Source organism: Triticum aestivum, chromosome 2B (genome assembly GCF_018294505.1).
Source record: "Triticum aestivum cultivar Chinese Spring chromosome 2B, IWGSC CS RefSeq v2.1, whole genome shotgun sequence".
Lineage (NCBI taxonomy): Eukaryota > Viridiplantae > Streptophyta > Magnoliopsida > Poales > Poaceae > Triticum > Triticum aestivum.
The window spans coordinates 408308926-408316857 of NC_057798.1; positions in this window are offsets into that span (position 1 = coordinate 408308926).

Below are 7932 nucleotides of genomic sequence, written 5' to 3' on the forward strand. Positions count from 1 at the left end.
AAGACTTGTTAAGGTTGCCGTTGTCCTTGGCTTTTCTTAGCCGAGGTGTCTGGTGAGCCACTCGTCGCGGATGCTGTGCTTGAATGCCGCTAAGGCTTCGGCGTCCGGACAATCGACAATTTGATTCTTCTTAGTGAGGAATATGTTCCAAAGCTTGCGGGCGGACTCTCCAGGCTGTTGGATTATGTGACTTAAATCGTCCGCATCCGGAGGCCGGACATAAGTCCCTTGAAAATTGGCCCTGAAAGCATCCTCGAGTTCCTCCCAACTTCCAATTGAATTATTGGGGAGGCTTTTCAACCAGTGTCGCGCTGGTCCCTTCAGCTTGAGGGGAAGGTATTTGATGGTGTGGATATCATCTCCACGAGCCATATGTATATGCAGGATAAAATCCTCGATCTAGACCCCTGGGTCTGTCGTTCCGTCGCATGCCTCTATGTTCACATGTTTAAAACCCTATGGAAATTCATGGTCCAATACTTCTTCGGTGAAGCACGGGGGGTGAGCAGCCCCTCTGTATCTGGACGTGATGTGGCATGCCGTCAGCTGTTGTTGTGTCCGGTGTTTATTCCGAACTGGTATCTGATCAGTATGATCGTTTTGGTGACCATAGTCCCACGCCGGGGTGTGTCCTTTAGATCTGTAGATGGACCTAGCCACGCGGGCTTTCTTATCCAGGTGCTCACATAAATCGTGTGCGGCGTCGGTAGTTGCTCTGTTGCGGTTATGAAGTGGTTCGTCCGGCCTCCTGGTCGTGTTGTTCTTTGGTGGAACAGCCTCGTCGTCGAATTCTGGCAGCAGCTTGCGTTTTCGATAGCTCTTTGTATGGCGATCGCCGTCGTATCTTTCTTCAGTGTCTAGCACTTTATTCCATCTGCGATTGAGCGTTTCCTGTGCGGCCTTTAGCCTTTGCTTCTGCTTCTTCAGGCTTCTCGCGGCGGCCATAAGCCTTCTGTGGAGGTTATCTCGTTCCACGCGTGTTTCCGGGATGATGAATGCATCACCATCCTGACTGTGCTCCTGTCCTGGGGCAGTTTGATGAACTCGTCCCTCGGGATCATTGTGATCGGGCGTCTGCTCCGAGCTGTGTTTGGCGTGGCCTGGCTCATCCTGCTCCATCGCTAGGTCCATGTGGTCGTTGTTGCCTTCGGAGTTGACTGGGGTGTCGATCTTTCTGGCGTTTTTGCCGCTATTTTTACTGTTGCTGGACTTGCAGCAACGTCTGCGCCGTCGTTTTGGCTTTTTCCCGGGGGTTTTATCCTCCGGATTGTCGCTGTCGTCCTCCTTGGGCGTATCCACCATGTATATATCGTATGACGAGGTGGTAGTCCAGCGGCCCAATGATTCTGAATCTTCTCCTGCATCGTCGTCCATACCGTCGATGTCTTCCGAGTCGAAGTCAAGCACATTGGGTTAATCATCAATCGTGGCAATGAAGTGGGTGGTGGGTGGGCAACGAATCCCTTTGGCGCCTGCTTCCCACTCGAGCCGGACATAGTTTGACCCAGAGTCTCTTGACAAAGATAGGGACTTCAATGAGTCCAGCACGTCGCCAAAGGGAGAGTGCTGGAACATATCCGCGGCGGTGAACTCCATTACAGGAGCCCAACCAGGTTCAGCAGGATCAGGAGCGCGCGGACTGGAACCTACAGCCGGATACGAGTCCGGGGGTCCAGTGTCACAGGCTTCTTCGGGGGTGAGGCATGTGTTCGGCTCTACCGCAGATGGGTGTGTGGCTCGCGGGACAGGGTCCATCCACCCATCCTTGGGCAGCGCGATCTGCTCCAGATTTAGGTCCGGGGCTATTGCGGGGGTGATATCCCGAGCATTGTCCGACAGCAGGTCTAAGCCGTGCTCATCGTGAATGTCCGGCATTCCTGGCACAGGCCCGAATCCCTTAAAGATCAAGTCTCCGCGGATATCCGCCGTGTAGTTCAGGTTTCCGAACCTGATCTGGTGGCCAGGGGCGTAGCTGTTGATCTGCTCCAGTTGGCCAAGCGAATTGGCCCGCAGTGCGAAGCCGCCGAACACAAAGATCTGTCCGGGGAGAAAGGTCTCACCCTGGACCGTGTTGTTGACAATTGAAGGAGCCATCAAGCCTTGCAGCGACGACACAAAGGAACTCTCAATGAAAGCACCAATGTCGGTGTCAAAACCGGCGGATCTCGGGTAGGGGTCCCGATCTGTGTGTCTTACGCTGATGGTAACAGGAAGCAAGGGACATAATGTTTACCCAGGTTCGGGCCCTCTCGATGGAGGTAAAACCCTACTTCCTGCTTGATTAATATTGATGATATGAGTAGTACAAGAGTAGATCTATCACGAGATCGTAGAGGCTAAACCCTAGGAGCTAGCCTATGATGATTATGATTGTGATTGTGATCGGCCTTCTAAGGACCAACCTCTCCGGTTTATATAGACACGGGAGAGGGCTAGGTCTTACACGGAGTCGGTTACAAGGAAGGAAATACAATATCCGGATCGCCAAGCTTGTCTTCCATGCAAAGGAGAGTCCCACTCAGACACGGGACGGAGTCTTGAGTCTTGTATCTTCATGCTCCAATAGTCCGGACGAAGTATATAGTCCGGCTGTCTGGATACCCCATAATCAAGGACTCCCTCACTCACATTGGTTTTTGTCTAGACGAGGCGGAGGTTGAGGAAGATAGCCGGCGCGGCTCGGCGCTCGCGGAGCGTGCCCGCACACCCGCTGGGGGTTGCCTTCGAGCCTCCGGGTGCTCGAAGGGGGTCCCGGCCGGTCGAGCCCGACCGGTCAGGTGTCGAGGAAGATAGGCAACCTGGCCGGCTTGGCACAGCCAGCCGGGCGCTGGACCAGGCAGGCAGGGCCGCCGTCAGAGCAGCATCACGGGTGGGCGGAGGTGTCTGGCAGGGTAGGTCGCGGCTGGTTGTCCGAGTGGCGAAGCAGGCGGACAGGCAGTCGGATGGAACCTCCAGCCGGCCCGGAGTTGAAGCAGACGAGCGACTGGCAAGGCAGACACGACAGACGAATGGCAAGGCAGCGTCGCGGGGCACAACTGCGTTTTTCCTTTTCTCTTCGGCCGGCTGTTGGCAGCTGGACGCAAACTTTTTCCTATATTTTCTCTTTTTTCGGCTGTGGGCAGCCATATGCGAACTCCTCTTTATTTTTTGGTGCAGCCGGCCACAGTGTGAGAGCGTGCAAGGGCGCAACAGCAGCCGGTCGGAGTGGGAGTGTGCGGGGCAACGGAGCTGGCCGAGCTGCGGGGTGGGTGGAGCCGGCCCGGGAGCATCCGGGCGTGAGGCGAGTGACCCGGAGCAAGCGCAACGCGGGCGTGGCCGGGCGCGGAGTCGGCGACGGGATTCATGGTGCAGGCAGAGCCAGTGAGTGGTGGAGCTGGAGCCAGCTTGGGGCGGCCGGGCTGACGTGGAGAGACGGCGCGCAGCAGCCGCCCCGAGCAAAGCGGCGAGCAGGAGGCGGCGATGCGGGGCGGGAACGCGACAGGGGCCGGGTCGCAGGCGCAAGCCGGTGGAGCGACAAAGCCGGGACAGCACCGGACCGGAGCTACCGACGCGTGCGGACCCAGCAAGGGCAAGGCGGACGGCGCAGGCGGCAGTTCGGGAATAGCAACGCAGGGGAGCCCGCGGCTGGAGCGGAGCCACTCCGGCAGCGCAGTGAGGCGGGAGCAGCGGGGCACTGGGTGGAGGAGGTGGGAGCGCGGCGTTCCAGAGGACTGCACACGAAGGCGCAGCGGGCAGAGGGAGGCTGTTCGGCGAGGGGGACCGACGCCGGATGCGGCGGTCGGCTGGGCCGAGCCAAGCTATGGGCCGGTCAGCGGCAAAGCAGCAGGGGACAGCAGTCGGTGCTGGTGCTCGGGAGACGGGGCAGACGGGCGTGGCGACCCATCGGCCGGGTGTGGATCCGGCGCAGGCGGTGGAGGCCGGCGTAGGGCAGCGGCAGCCAGCGCGGCTGGGTCCAGAGTCGGCGGGCTGCGCGGGGCAACTGCCTTGGCAGAGGCGAGGAGCAGCGCGCGGCGGTGGGGGCACGGATGGGCGGAGAAGCCGGCCAGGCGAGGCCGACTCGGCGGCTGGGCGAGCTGGAACCATCGGTCGGGCACGAAGGCGGAGCATGCGGCCACAGGTGGGAGCCGCGACGGGCGCGAGGAGCTGGAGCCGGAGCCGGCGCCGCGTGCTGAGCTGGACGAGGAGCAGCCGGTCGTGGGACGGCAGCCAGCCAGAGGCAGCGCGGGGACGCAAGCGCGCGGGGCAGCAGGGAAGCCGGAGGCGACGTTGCTGTCGGAGGCACGTGCGGGCAAGGGGTGTCACGGGCATGGCAGGCAGTAGCGGCGAGAGGCAGAGCGCCGGCCTACAGCAGCGCAGGCAGCCACGCCGGAGGAGCAGTGCTGGTGCGCGGGGAGGGCCGGCGCGACGAGGCGCGGGCACAGCCGGTCAGCAACGAGCTACGCCATTGTGTGAGCTTTGTCTGGGGATTATCTGACTATTGTGTGACTTGCATCTGGAGGAATGTTTTCGGTAGTATCTGACCATTATCCGGTTGGTGTATGAGGCATATCTGGCTACTGTATGGGATGTGCATGGCCATTGTGAAGGAATAGAGCGGATGCGACGGAACGGAAATGAGCACGCATGGTGTGGACGAAGAGACGCGGGAGGAGGCGTGTGCTACCTCTTGAGCATGCGTTGGTTTTCCCTTGAAGAGGAAAGGATGATGTAGCAAAGTAGCATAAGTATTTTTCTCAGTTTTTGAGAACAAGGTAACAATCTAGTAGGAGGCTACACTCAAGTCCCTCGTACCTGCAGAAACAAATAAGAACCTTGCAACCAATGCGAGAAAGGGTTGTCAATAACTTCACGACCACTTGCAAAGGTGAGATCTGATAGAGATAATAAGATAAATATAGATCAGAAAGTAAAGATTTCAAAATAGATCGGAAACTTATATGATGGAAAATAGACCCGGGGGCCATAGGTTTCACTAGTGACTTCTCTCAAGATAGTATAAGTATTACGGTGGGTGAACAAATTACTATCGAGCAATTGATAGAAAAGTGCATAGTTATGAGAATATCTAGGCATGATCATGTATATAGGCATCACGTCCGCGACAAGTAGATCGAAACGATTCTGCATCTACTACTATTACTCCACACATCGACCGCTATCCAGCATGCATCTAGAGTATTAAGTTCATAAGAACAGAGTAACGCATTAGGCAAGATGACATGATCTAGAGGGATAAACTCAAGCAATACGATATAAACCCCATCTTTTTATCCTCGATGGCAACAATACAATACGTGTCTTGTTGCCCCTGCTCTCACTGGGAAAGGACACCGCAAGATTGAACCCAAAGCTAAGCACTTCTCCCATTGCAATAAAGATTAATCTAGTAGGCCAAACCAAACTGATAATTCGAAGAGACTTGCAAAGATAACAAATCATACATAAAAGAATTCAGAGGAGATTCAAATATTGTTCATAGATAATCTCGATCATAAACTCACAATTCATTGGATCTCGACAAATACACTGCAAAAAGAATTACATCGAATAGATCTCCAAGAAGATCGAGGAGAACTTTCTATTGAGATCCAAAGAGAGAGAAGAAGCCATCTAGCTAATAACTATGGACCCGAAGGTCTGTTGTAAACTACTCACACTTCATCGGAGAGGCTATGGTGTTGATGTAGAAGCCCTCCATGATCGATTTCCCCTCCGGCGGAGCGCCGGAAAAGGCCCAAAATGGGATCTCATGGGTACAAAAGGTTGCGGCGGTGGAAATAGGGTTGTGTGGTGCTCCTGGATGTTTTCAGGGTATATGGGTGTATATAAGTGAAAGAAGTCGGTTAGGGGAGCCATGAGGGGCCCACGAGGATGGGGGGCGCGCCCGACTGCCTCGTGGCCTCCTGTTTCTTTCTTGACGTCCACTCCGAGTCTCCTGGATTGCGTTTGTTCCAAAAATAACTCTCCCGAAGGTTTCATTCCGTTTGGACTCCCTTTGATATTCCTTTTCTGCAAAACACTGAAATAGGCAAAAAACAGCAATTTGGACTGGGCCTTCGGTTAATAGGTTAGTCCCAAAACTAATATAGAAGTGCATAATAAAGCCCATTAAACATCCAAAATAGATAATATAATAGCATGGAACAATCAAAAAATATAGATACGTTGGAGACGTATCAAGCATTCCCAAGCTTAATTCCTGCTCATCCTCAAGTAGGTAAATGATAAAAATAGAATTTTAGATGTGGAATGCTACCTAGCATAATTCTCAATGTAATTTTCTTTATTGTGGCATGAATGTTCAGATCCGAAAGATTCAACACAAAAGTTTAATATTGACATAAGAGTAATAATACTTCAAGCATACTAACAAAGTAATCATGTCTTCTCAAAATAACATGGCCAAAGAAAGTTATCCCTACAAAATCATATAGTCTGGCTATGCTCTATCTTCACCACACAAAATATTTAAATCGTGCACAACCCTGATTTTAGGCAAGAAATTGTTTCATACTTTAGTATTTTCAGACTTTTTCAATCTTCACGCAATACATGAGCGTGAGCCATGGACATAGCACTATAAGTGGGATAGGATGGTGGTTGTGGAGAAGACAAAAGGAGTAGATAGTCTCGCATCAACTAGGCGTATCAACGGGCTATGGAGATCCCCATTAATAGATATCAATGTGAGTGAGTAGGGATTGCCATGCAACGGATGCGCTAGAGCTATAAGTGTATGAAAGCTCATCAAAAGAAACTAAGTGGGTGTGCATCCAACTTGCTTGCTCACGAAGACCTAGGGCAATTTGAGGAAGACCATCATTGGAATATACAAGCCAAGTTTTATAATGAAAAATTCCCACTAGCATATGAATGTGACAACATAGGAGACTCTCAATCATGAAGATCATGGTGCTACTTCGAAGCACAAGTGTGGTAAAAGGATAGTAACGTTGTCCCGCTCTCTTTTTCTCTCATTTTTTTGCTGGGCTTCTTTGGCCTCTTTTTTATTTGGGCTTCTTTGGCCTCTTTTATTTTTCATAAAGTCCGGAGACTCATCCCAATTTGTGAGGGAATCATTGCTTCCATCATCCTTTCCTCACATGGGACAATGCTCTAATAATGAAGATCATCACACTTTTATCTACTTACAACTCGAGAATCTTAGAAAAAAATATGACTCTATGTGGATGCCTCCGGCGGTGTACCGGGATAATGAATCAAGAGTGACATGTATGAAAGAATTATGAAAGGTGGCTTTGCCACAAATACGATGTCAACTACATGATCATGCAAAGCAATATGACAATGGTGGAGCGTGTCATAATAAATGTAACGGTGGAAGTTGCATGGAAATATATCTCGGAATGGCTATGGAAATGCCATAATAGGTAGGTATGGTGACTGTTTTGAGGAAGGTATATGGTGGGTGTATGATACCGGTGAAAGTTGCGCGGCACAAGAGAGGCTAGCAATGGTGGAAGGGTGAGAGTGCGTATAATCCGTGGAATCAACATTAGTCATAAAGAACTCATATACTTATTGCAAAAATATACAAGTTATCAAAACAAAGTACTACACGCATGCTCCTAGGGGAAGGGTTGGTAGGAGTTAACCATCGCGCGATCCCGACCTCCACACATAAGGAAGGCAATCAATAAATAAACCATGCTCCAACTTCATCACATAACGGTTCACCATATGTGCATGCTACGGGAATCACAAACTTTAACACAAGTATTACTCAAATTCACAACTACTCAACTAGCATGACCCTAATATTACCATCCTCATATCTCAAAACAATCATCAAGTATCAAACTTCTCATAGTATTCAATACACTTTATATGATAGTTTTCATTATACCTATCTTGGATGCTCATCATTTTAGGACTAAAATTTTAACCAAAGCAATTACCATGTTGTTCTAA